Source organism: Dromiciops gliroides, chromosome 2, assembly GCF_019393635.1.
Source record: "Dromiciops gliroides isolate mDroGli1 chromosome 2, mDroGli1.pri, whole genome shotgun sequence".
In the NCBI taxonomy this organism is placed as follows: Eukaryota; Metazoa; Chordata; class Mammalia; order Microbiotheria; family Microbiotheriidae; genus Dromiciops; species Dromiciops gliroides.
In genome coordinates this window covers 312,270,405-312,283,586 of record NC_057862.1, presented here as the reverse complement: position 1 = coordinate 312,283,586, position 13,182 = coordinate 312,270,405, and the positions used below count along the sequence as shown (strand labels likewise).

The following is a 13,182-nucleotide window of genomic DNA, read 5'->3' as shown; positions in this document are numbered from 1 at the left end:
CACCCACCCTTCTAATCTGCTTTGCTCAGATCACATCTAAAACCTGAGTTCAATTCTCAGAATGGCTATCTGCCTTAAATATCCCCCTGCAGACCTCCTGCCTAAAGTTCTACTGGATCTCACCACTGGACATCACTAGTTCCCCCACCTCAATTATTCCTTTCCATATCCTCTCTACAACCTTTCATTAAATTTGGACTCATAATAGCTTGGAAAAGTAGGATGCCATTTGCCACAGAGAGGTCTGCATACACAAAATGAGCCTGAGTCCCAAGAAATCTACTGGTCTATGAAAGAGACCACTAGGGAAAATGCCTGAATTTACAGAACTCGATACAACTTAAGGAGGACTTCATTGTATGTTAGGGACCTATGATTTCATCAATTAACTCCTAGTGAGGAAACTCCCTTCATCAATGTAAATCAGCAACTGCCCTGAAACTTCCAGCCCTACACTGAGAATTAACGGGGACACTGAGACATTAAGTAATTTCCACATAGTCATATAGCCATAGGTGTCACTGACTCCCAGGACAGTCTCCTGTCCATTAGGCTATGCTCATCTCCGCCTTCTTTGTATCTTCTAAAAGCTGAAAGAAAATGTTTTGTTTTGTTTTTTTCCCCGAAAAAAGGACTGTTTGAGAGTGAGCACAGGTCTGTAATCCCTGCTACAGGGGAGGCTGAGGATGAGAGGCCTGATGTATCTCTGCAGCTCTGGAGTTCAGGCCTGCAGCTGGGCTATTAGATACCCATGCTAAAAGCAGCATTAATGGGGGTAAGGGGGTGGGAAAGAGAGAAACACAGACTATTTATTTAGAAAATTCAGATTCATTTAACTGTTTGGTAATGATCTTAGTAATCAGGAAAATACACCAAGTCTGGCCTAGCGTGGTAACTGATCATTCCCCACTGAACAGTTTTGTTACTCTTTCAGGGAGTCCTGTTCTATCCTTAAAATCATATGTAACGATACAATGTCATTTTGAAAGGAAGCAATGTGGTCAATATCTGCTTCTATTGTGGACTCAAGACCACATTTTTGAACCCTGGTCTCTTTCAGTGAAAGGGGGGAAAGGGACTAGGATAAGGATGCTAGACACTTATATGCGTCATGTCCATTAAAAAAAAATTCCTGAAAAAAAATGTTATAAATAATCAGATTTTATATAGTACCTTAAAGTTTGTAAAGTATTCGACATGTTAGCTTATTTAAGACTCAGAATAACACTGGGAGGTAATCATTGTGCCTCTTCTATAGGTTTTCCATACTCCAAATCTAACACCATATTGCTTCTGCCATCATTTCACTGTAAAGTATCACTACCAAAGGAGATAGGGGCCTTTCCCCACATCCCTCTCCTTAGGATTGGGACAAAGCCCCAGTCAAAGACCCTTAAGAAGTAAAGGACTATGAACTAATTCAATTCGCCAGACGTTAAATGTATACTAGGTACAAGGATGGATACAAATCCAAAAATGAAACAGACCTTGCCCTAAAGAAGCTTATAGGAAGGTCAAAAACTTTATATTCAGGAAAACCCAACATTTTTACCCTACAGGTTCATCAACCCTTACATTAAGTAAAATCCTGAAATTTAGAAATATTCAGCAAACACTCATTTAGGAGTCTAAGTCCCAAAAGGGAGAATCGATAACAGAACAGAAACCACAAAAGTTATGTTAAGTCAAGATGTGGGAGGAGTAATGGGGGTCATTTATTATACAAGATAGGATGTTGCTACTGTAGGAAGTCAAACAACTCTAAAATTATATAATTAGAGGTTCACAGAGAGAATGAATGTGCCACTTATCATTTATGAATCAGTCTGAGTAAAGTTTTCCTTTTGCATGAACTGGTCAAACTGAGAACAATAAAATGCTCCCAAAAAGCAGCACAAGGTCTTAAAAAGACAAGCTGAGTATGAAGTTGGCATTTTGTTAGAGTAGGCCAGAGACATTCTGGGCTTCAGGGTGGCTGAGTGGGTGTGGGGAGAATATCAGTTTTATTAACTATAGATCGAGACATTTTAAAAATCTCCTCTCTGGGTCCATGTTCTCCCACTCCCTAAAGTACCAGTTGCCCCCAGGAGTTCTGATTCTCCCTCTCCTGAGGCAGAATGAGTAGAATTTCCAAACGCCAAATCTCCTAGCCCATACTCAGTACAAGGTTCCCATCTCCCTTCACAGATCATCTTTTTTCACCCATGGAGGCTATTCAACAGTGGAACTCCCTCCCACCATTGTAACAAAGGTTCCTTCTTTTCCCTGCCTTTCCAATCCTTCTAATCCTCCTCTTCTTCATCCATTCCCCTGTAGTGCTTCTTTCTCCAATCCCACAGGGGTTACTTTCTCCTGTTGTTGGTCCATGGTTTGATCCTAGCACATCACACATTTCTCTCTATCCCCACCCCCCTTCTCTTTCATGTAGCTCCTTTGTTGTAGTCCCACCAAAAAAACCCCTGACAAAAACCCCCTCCCCCCAAAAAACCAAACAAAAAACCTAAACTAAACCACACTGATTCACCTGTAGGCAGGGTATTGCCAGGTTCTGTCCATAATACCCCCCTGCCTGATTCTTTACTATGCCAGATCTCTACCTTCACCCATGTCTCTGTGTACATTTAGAAAAGAGTTTCGTACTGATTCCTCTGCTTTCACTGTCTTTGGTTGCTACATTTATTCCCTCCTCCTACATATCTGTTGTTTGGAGTATCTGAGAAGCAAATGATCTTTTTAGTTCTGGTTTTCTTTCTAAAAATGATTCAGATGGCTCTTTATTAGTGAACATTCATATATAACAATTACATATGAAATATATAGATACACAGATATATACATATCTATCTATAAATAAAATTATATTATACTGAACTTTATTCATGTATGGTTAAGCTAAGATTTGCAGAGTAGGTAACCCTGGGATTCATTCTGCCTTCCTTTGCATTATTCCATTCTTTCCTCCTTTTTCTAGTGGGTGTGAATAGTCTTGTGTTTTTCAAATGTCCTTTTCTTTGTATTTGAAGGTCTTTCTCCTGGTGGCTTGCTGTTTTTCAAATAAATTGTTAAATTTACCCACTATATTTCTTAGAGTTTGCAGCTTTAGTTTTTTTCTGGAGATGATCTGTGAATTCTTTCACAGGTCTCTTAAATTCCAAGTCATTTTCAGCTATATGTCTTTACTCCCTGGTATCTGGGAGGTTTGCATGTCGTTTGCCATAGAGTAAGATTCTAATTGAAAGAGTTTGCCAGCTAGTTGGCCATTACTTCATTGACTGGAAAATGATGAGCTCTTGCCATGAATTCTTTGCTGGCTCTTGTCTTCTTCATATACAGGGATCTCCTTCCATTCTGGGTATGTTATTTTATTTTATATTTTATTATATGTATGTATTATATTCTATATATGTTATCTGTTTGCAGTTTGGCTTATAGGACAAGAAAAAAAGCTAAGGAATTCCTTTTAAATTATTAAAAACAAAAAGGACAAACCCCCTGTGTCACCTAATAAAGGGACTAGCAAAGCAAATGTGAAACCACACACCTTTAAGCTCTGCTGGAGTTCTAAGCAACAGCTGTTTTATTCTGGTTTTCCTACCACTGAGAGGGGAAGTCTGTGTCCTCATTTTTCTGTCCTTTTCTTTTCCCTGAGAGGCAATGTGGCGAAGTGGATAGAGAGAGCCAGCCTGGAAGGCAAGAAGACCTAAGTACTAGCTCTTAGGCATACTGGCTATGTGACTCTGAGCAAGCCTCTCAATCTCTCATTGCCCTAGGCAGTACTCTAAGACTACAGATTGCAGTCAGAGCTGGCTTGCACTTGTAGAATTTCCTCATCCAGGAGTTCCTCACCAGTGAAATCAAAGGTCCATAGCCTAGCCTTTTCCCTGTTTGATTTCTTTCACGCATATCTTATGCTGCCAACCAAGCCTTCTTCTCCGCACTTCTATCAATATCACACATTTCTAAAAAAGTTGTATATAAACCAAATCATATTTCATATAATTTGCATTGGGGAAGCAGATTAATAAGCCAGTGTTAGTCATTAATTTTTTTATTAAGTGGCTATTGTATGCCAAGGAGTGTGTTAAACACTGAGGATACAAAGAAAAGACAGGTCCTGCTCTCAAGTCTAATGAGGAAGATGACATGAAGACTGCTGTATACTAAAAAATATAGACAGGATAGATCAGATATAATCAATAGAGGAAAGACATTAAATTTAAGGAAGACCAGGAGAGGTTTCTTGCAGAAAGTGGGATTTGAGTTGAGACTTGAAGAAGAAAGAGAAATCAGGAGATGGAACAGTCTAGACTGCAGACAGACAGCCAGCAGAGCCACAGCCCTTGGGAGCAAAAGCATGTGTGTGTGTGTGTGTGGGGGGGGGGCACAACCCCATTGCATCAGTGCTGCATGGCAGCTCTCTGATCTGCTGGTGCTGAGCAGGAGAACCAAGGAACAAAGGAAGCAGAACAGGCCACCATGTATGTGAGGGTTGTGCAACACTCCACTAAGCCTGAGGGAAAGAGCACAGTATCCAGTTAGGGCTTGCTCTGACCACTCAAGAGTCACCTGGTGAAGAGACCTGGGCTGCTGAACTGTTCTATGAGAAGAAGCTGAGATGCTTTGAAATCCAGCCCCCAAGGAAGTTACCATCAGAGAGGATAGAGTCAGAAAGTGAAGAGGGGGAAATCAGGAAGGGGGAGGGAGGAAAGACTGAAATTGCCAAAGATCTCAGTAAGAAGAAACCTCAAAGAACTTGAACATAAGCAGATAAAATAGAAGAAAGATGGACTCCAGATCTAGTAAATGAGTTTCAAGCATTTATGAATAAGTACTGCAAAAAAAAAAAAAAAAAGAAAGGGAAAGAAAGAAGGAAGGAAAGAAAGAAAAAAGGAAAAGGATACAAAACTTGATAAGATTCCCTGTGGAATTTAAGGAGAACATGGTAACAGCACATGGTTACCGAGTAGTTCAAAAGAGAAAAGTGAATTATATTTTATTATTTTCATAGTATTTTTTCAAATTTCATATAAAAACAATATTTAACATTTTTTATAAAATTTTGAGGTCCAAATTTTCTCCCTCCCATACTTCTCCCCAAGATGGTAATCAAGCATTTTGATAGGTCAAACCATCCCAGAAAAACAAACAAACAAAAACTTAGGTCACACTTAGATGAATTCTAAAGCAAAAAGAAAAAGCAGGGAAAAAACAAAACAAAACAAAACCTAAAATAATTATTCAGAAAAGTCACTGAAATAAGACAACAAAATCTTGGTCAGGAAGGCAAGTCTGCATGCACCCACAGGCAAAGGACCGGAAACAGATGAGACACCATCAAAAAATATTAACCTGACCTCCTCTTATCCCCCAACCTCCTCCCTCTCAAAAACAAAAAACAAAACAAACCCAAACAATCAGAAACAACAACAATCCCCCCCCACCATTTCTATTGGGTTCACAGTACCATGCCAGACTTACTAAGACTACTGATGACTCATTCTAATTCTGACACTAGCATCAGGCTGTGTAAAGGCTGGTGAAAAGCTAGTAACTAGAGGGGGAAAAAAATTGTGGGCTAATGGGCATTTTAAAAACATTTTAACTGAAGGGCAAACTGATGAGATCACAGAGAGTGCTAAAGGGTGTTAAAGCAGCAGAACACTAAAGAGGAAGTATGTTCCCAGATGCCTGCCTCTTCCCAACATCTCTCTCCCTTCAAGGCATTTGCAGTAAACACAAATCCAGAAATAGAAAAATAAGGGAAGAAAGACAAAGTCAAAGTCAACTCCCCCCAAAGGGTATACTAATCACCAATTACATAGGGGGAGACCCTGGGTTCTTAAAGGCTACACCAATGGTCTTAAGTTTCAGCAGTTCTGACTAGCATGGAGAAGTCTGGATTACTGACCCAGTGACAGGCTGTATGTCTGTTACCTGAGAAGGAACTTCCCCAAGTTGGGTGATGCTCATCACCAGAAGGGCAGTCAAAAGGCGATGAATTTTTCCTGCTGCATGACATGGCATTACATGGAGTTACATTTCCAAGCCCATTACAGTCCAGCCAAACTGGTCTTCATAATGTTCCTCACACATAACCCTTCATCTCTGGCCTCAGTGCATTAGCACTGGCTGCCCTCCATTGCTGGAATGCAGATCCCTCCCACTTCTGTTTGTCAGTCTCTGCAGCTTAAGTTAAGGTTCAGCCCATGCACCCCCTTCTACATAAAGCCTTTTCCAATCCCTCCCATCCCTCATCGCAGCTGCTGGTTCCTTCTCCTCTGAATCATCTTGTATCTATTTTATATCTACTATATATGTACCCTTTGCCTCTCTTGTAAACTCCGAGAGTAGAGAATCTTTTCATTTCTGCCTCAGCTGCCTCAGCAGCTGGCTCAGTGTCTGGCACAGAGGACATATTGATTATTATTAATATTATTAATAATAATATATAAAATTTATAATTTTATAATGCTTGTTGATTATTGGGTCCTAGCAGTTTCTAAAACTGCCCACTAAGGCACAGATGAGTAGTGATCTACATTGGTGGAGGAATATGGGGAAAACAAAACAAAACAAAGCAAAACCACAACCCACAGATTTCTGAAGTACTTTAGGAAGTCTATGTATATGCGACAGGACAGTCAGTGTGACATACTGAACGCGTGCCCTGCTAGCTCATCATAATGTAAACTTCTAGGGGTCAGAGCCATTCTGCATAGTGTCCTAGTCAGAACACTTATTGACTCTCCAGAACCAACTCTAGGGAGCTAGATAAGAGTTCCTCACATATTCCTGGCGCCCAATGACGAGTAAACAAAAGGACTGAAATAAGATACAGCCACAGGTTATCAAAATAATTCTAATTCTATGCTTATAAACTATGCTCTGCAAAGGTCACTTTTTAGCAACCCTAGATATAAGAACAAAAAAAAATAATAATAACAATAGACATGGCACAGTGGATACGAACTTGGAGCAAGGAAAGAGCTGCATTCATGTCTCATCTCTGACACACATACTGGCTGTGTGACCCCTGGACAAGTCAAAACCTCTCAGAGCTCTGGGAAGCTCTCCAACGCTGTAAGTTGCAGTGAATGTACTGACCTGAATTTGTAAAGGGAGTTTCCTCACTCTGGAGTTCCCTATACTTAATGAAATTACAAATCCAGTCCCTATCCCTAATAATAACAACATTCAAGGTTTATTTAGTGCTTTAAGGTTTGCAAAGTGCTTTACCTATATTATTTCATTTGATCCACACAACAATCTCATGAGGTAGGTGCTATTATTATTCCCATTTTTCAGATGAGGACACAGAGGTTTGTCCAGAGTTTGAATAAGTGGTAAATGAGGTGGGATTTGAGCTCAACTGTTCCTGACTCCAGTGTTCTATCTACAATGATATATTAAAGTGTTTACAACAAGGACAACCAATACATCTGCCTTGTAAGCTAAGAATTAGTAAGTCCATAAGGGGGGGGATAAAGATACGATGTGCACCTTTCTGAAACTGCTTCACACCATGTGATTCCACCCACTTGAAGACTAGAGTCTTTCATGCACAAAACAGGAATGGAAAAACATGAATCCACAACCAGTTCACTGCTTCTAAATGAAGACAAATATAGAATAATTTTTGGTGACATTGTATTTGTTCAGGTGGTTGCCATGGGAATCCAGGAGATTCCTCATTTTCCATACTTACCAGGTGTCTTCCAAATACCTCTGGTGATACCCCCCCCCCACTTCAAATACTACAGAGGATCTCTCTCTTAAATGGGGCTGGGGAAAAAATATTACATGCACAGCCAAGTCAAATCCAAACATCTTGACAGGCCTAAACATGTCTGAACGAATGCCTAAACAGTGATGAAAGACAAGAAAGAAATAAGATTTTCAGCATCACTAGGAGGTGGAAGGGCCTGATGGATTTCACTGTATATTTCTGATTCACGGTCGATTTTCACAGTGACAGCCAGGCTCAATCCAGAATGTTTGAGCCAATAAATCAAAAACCAATAATCTTTATTAGCCATCTCACAGAGCAACGTCCAATCTGAAGGGAAAGTGGTAGCAAGGAGCTAGTATAGCAAGGCAAGCAGCAGAAAAACAGAAGCAAACACCCAGAGGCTCTCAAGAACCCTGGTGGGGAGAGGTGTGCTTTTCCTCTCTTGTTAAAGTTTTGCAATAAAGCCTGTAATATATCATTCCAACAAGATGTGATGATAGCGGCATGGCTTAATGAATTTTGCAATAAAAAATGATGAATGCACAACAATCTCTAAGTTTACCATCTCTGGGAAACACCCAAGTACATGAGAAGCTTGGAATCAAAAAGCTGGGAAACTATCTTTTTTGGCCTTTTGCTTCTTGCAAACAGTACCCACCCACATTACAATCAGTACTAAGGTGGGTCTGCATTTGTGCTTGCCCATTTTGTGTATGCTATGGGTTGTAAAATTATGAAATTAGTTAGAAGCTAAAAGAAGAGGGCCTTAGTGATCATCTAATTCATGGCTCATTCATTCATTCATTCATTCATTCATTCATTCATTCATTCATTCATTGGTCTCATGGACTCCTACCGGCAATCTGGTGAAGCCTATGGACTACTTCTCAATAATTTTTTTTCCAAAATTCTTAATTGAAAGAAATGGCAAATTTCAGTTAGTGAAAATAAATATGGACATGATTTTCTCATCCAAATTTACTGGCACCTCTCCACAAAATCTATCCATGGTCTACTCTAGCTTAAGAGCCCCTGATCTAACCTAACCTCTTCATTTTATTCATGAGAAAACTGAATCCAAGAAAGGAAAAGTTACTTGCCCAAGGCCTCAGAACTAATAAGCAGCAGAACAGGTATTCAGACTTGGGCCCTCTGACTCCATATTCAGGTTCCTTTACACCGTACCATGCTGCCTCTGATCTTCTGACAAAAACAGACTGAAGATACAGTTTGGCCTAAGTAAACTAATACATCTATTTAGTAGAAAATTAAATCAATCAGTCAAAAGATTTTTCCTGGTTTTCTTCAGTAACTTGACTGATTTTCATATTGTAGAGACTCTTAATCTCTCCTCAGTATGCTCATTATATTGCTTTTCTTAATAAAAGAAAGAACTCAATGAAAAACGTTTCCATTAGAGAATGAGGCAAGTTATGCAGTGACTTGGGATAAAGCTGACAAGAATGAGACCTATAGCACCCTGATTTCTGGGTATAAAGTTTAGGGAAAGTTACATCTTATATGATAATCTCTTCTGCTTCCCATCATTCAGAGGCTCAGACTAAAAACATTATTCCCTCTGTTTTGAGATCATAAAAGAGAATAGCGACTTTGGGAGCACGAAATTTTTAAAGGGGTGTGTGTGTGCGCGCATGTGCATGTGTGTGTGCACGTGTGCATGCATGAATGGAACACAGAACAGATAAGAATTACGACAGAAACAATGTAATTCAACTCTCCTTCATTTTATAGGTGAGGACCAAAGAAATTAAATGAGGTTCATGGGGACACAAGTAAATGGCAGAACTACTCCAAATCTAGGTTCTCTAGCAGTGTTCTGTCTACTGTATCATGGTGCTTCTGTAGGTGTGTGTGTATTTGTGTGTGTGCGTGTGTCTACATGTGCATACATGCACTCATGCTTCAGCAGTAGATACCAAATCTGGAGTAGGAGCTGAGATTTAGGCACTTCTTGGTTACTATTACCTATCAAATTAAAAAGACATCCAGCCTACTACATTCAAGGCCTACTATAAACTGAACTTCTTGCTTTCCTATCAATAACTTCACTTTTCATTACAGGCAGTCCACAGCTTACAAGATACAATTCCTACCTTTACTCTACTTCTTTTTGCTCCATCTTCCAGACCTCAGCTGGCTTAATCTTCCTACAATAAAGTTCTGTTCATTGTCACATTCAAAAACCTTCACAAGCTCCCTATTCTCTATATAAAGCCAGATTCCTTGGCTCTCCAAATCAATCAATCAATCAATAGGAATGATCACTATGTGCCAGGCATTGCTGGGAATACAAAAAGAGGCAAAAGCTCCTGCCCTTATGGAGTTTATAATCAAGTGGATACACACACACACATGTACACACACATCTCTCCCTCCCTCTCTCTCTCCATCCATCCATCCATCTATCTTCACAATATACAACAAATCTGTTGCTCAGCCTCATCTTCCACTACGCCCCTACAAATTCTCAACCAAACTGCACTCATCACCATTTCCTGAACATACCCTGAATTCAGGAGGTTTGTGCTCTCTCCCCTCTCCCAATTCTGTTTGTTGAAATTCAACCCATCCATCAAGGCTCCTATGATGCCTTCCCTGATCCCACCCAAATAGAAATGATCCCTCCATCTCTAAATTTCCATAAGACTTTGCTTTAGATTCTTTTAAGCCATAGAACATATTTGCTTTGTATTATAGTTTTTGAGAGAGGCAGCTACAGCACTGAGGTTGGAATCAGGAAGACTCTTCAAATCTGGCCTCAGACGCTTATTAGCTGTGTGACCCTGGACAAGTCACTTAACCCTATTTGCCTCAGTTTCCTCAACTGTCAAATGAGCTGGAAAAGGAAATAGCAACCAGTATCTTTACCAAGAAAACCCCAAATGGGGTCACGAGGAGTCACACATGACTGACCAACAAAATAGTTATGATGTATTTGTCTTATCTCCCTACTGAACCATAAGCTTCTTAAGGACAAGGACTGTACTTTATTCACTTTTCTATTTCCACAATGATTGTGCACAGTGTCTGGCATGGCAGCTGCTCAAAGGGAGTATTTATTAAATTGGACTAAAACGAATCAGGTTTTGTTCCAAAAAGCCTCATTTGTGAGTCTAGTTTTTTTAGTGTCCACACATCATAGGCTCCTAGAGATGGACAATATCTCCATCTTCAAGGTCATCAAAGGAGACTTGTCTCTGAACAGGAATCCCCTCTATATCATTCCTAATGGGTGGTCTGCCGGCCTCTGCTTGAAGACCTCCGGTGACAGGAAGATCATTACCTCCCAAAGCATCCCCTTTACTTTGGGATAGTTAGGAACTTAGCAATTTTTCCCTTAAATTTGTCTTTATACAACTTATACTCATTAAAAAGAGAGGCCTTGAATCCTGGCTCTGCCACTGTCAGCTATCTGACCTCGGGCAAATCACTTTAGCCTCTCTCCATCTGTAAAGTTTCTCATCTACAAAATGAGGGAGTTGGATTAGATGATTTCCAAGGTCCCTGTCAACTCTAAATCTATGCTCCTATGACCTAGTGTTCCTTAAGGCCAAGGAGAATAAATCAAATTCATGGGACAACTCTTCAAATACTTGATGTCAGCTGTTATATCATCCTCATATTACCTCTTTATCAATCTAAATATCTCATAATATAAATTCTAGGGCAAATGAATCTAACCACCATTCATATTCCTACCCCCTCCATGGAAAAACACCATTCCCAGTTGTAACTGAGAATGATCTAGGAACATTCTCTTTCTCTTTCTAGACCCTACATTCCCAGCCCCCAAAATCACTAATGTTGGTGGGGTGGGCCTTGAGTGAGGGGAGCCCTCAAGTCTTTAGCAGTTGGAAGCATAGATTGGGAGTCAAGAAGCAACTCTCAGGAGTACAGATATTCCTCTGAGGGGTGGGATACGGGGAGAAGGGGGGAATATTGCAAAAGAGGCAGGACTAGGGCTCCTATAGCAATTACTCTCCTTGGCACATGGTAGGGATGGGGGGGGGTGTCTCCAGATATCAAAGGATGAGATTGAGGGAAACAGGTCTTCAATCAAGGAGGAGCTCTGGCTCGAAAAGCAAGAATGGCTGAACTCTGTTAGAAGTGGTCACTTGAAGGTTTTGTATGTATGTGATTAGTAGGGGGAAGGGAGGGAAAGGCCACAGAAAGACCATGCGTGTGTTTGGGTGGTTGGAAAATGGAGCACAAGTAGGGAACAACCTGTACTCCTGTAAAAATACCTTTGGCAGGGATGTGGACTGGAAAGATCCCTGGACTTGGGAGTCAGGTTCAAAGAGCACTAGATTTGAGGCTCTGACATTGACTAATTACATGAATGTGAGCAAATCACTTTTCTAAGCCTCAGTTCCCTTAGCTCTAAAATAGGGATGCGGGAATCATAAAATTTACAGATGGATGACTGCTCATGTATAGCTTATACTGAATTGCTTGAGTTCTTGGGGTGGCGAGGGAGGGAGGAAGAATTTGGAACACAAGTGTTTTGGTTTTTTTAAATTGATGTCAAAATTTGTTTTTTACATGTGATTTAGGAAAAAAAATTATTATTAAGAATTTACAAGCTGGAAGAGATGCCAGAGAGCAGGACCTGTATTACTTTCTTCATAGAGTTGTGAGAAGAAGATACTTCAGAAATTTGGATAAGTGAGAGAAAGGGGTTATTGCACTAATATTACTGTGATTGTTTGGCACTAAGGAAAAAAAAAAGGATGTCCTGCTGTATCCTGACCAACTTACTCATTAAATTAAAATTTATCAAGTGCCAAATATTTGTAAAAGGCTCTGGGCTAGGCACTTGGGGAAAATGACCCAAGTCCTTAACATCAGGGAGGTTATATTTTTATATTTGTTATTCTTTCACCCTGGAATTCTGAAAACATTCTTGTTTCTCCTTCTTGCCATCTTTATTTAGTACCAGCCTGAAACTCACCTAATCCTGAAAACTTTTCATGCCTACAACCAAATCTGATCCTACACCTCTGATAATATAATTAAAATAGTTCATACTTCCTCATCTCATACTTTACTGAGCACTCTGTTTCCCTTTCCTTCATCTCAAAACCCCTTGATAATATTTCGTCTTCTTTTATTCCAGTCTCTGATGAAGGGGGGGAGGGGGGGAGTTCCTTTCCTTCTCCCTGCCAAGGTCAACATCTCTAAATTCTTTTTGTTCTGTACTATGTTCAAGTCTCAAAAGTAAGATCTATTCCTCCGTATCCTCCTGGTACCCAGTGCAATGCTCTGCAGGTAGACATTTCACAAGTGTCCCCCTGTAAACCAATACCTTAAACTATGTACAGTAAGGACAGGTTTCCCATCTCCCAACCTGTGACACAGATGAGAACATCTGTATAAAAAAAACACATGAGCACTGGATATGCAATTAGTGGACCTTAGTTTAAATCCTGGTA

General features: G+C 40.1%; 1 protein-coding gene across 4 annotated transcripts in view; it reads right to left on the bottom strand.

Annotated features, from left to right (window-relative positions):
- Nucleotides 1-13,182, bottom strand: part of ARHGAP26 (Rho GTPase activating protein 26) — a 518,996-nt gene that overhangs the window by 85,587 nt on the left and 420,227 nt on the right. The window lies entirely within an intron of this gene.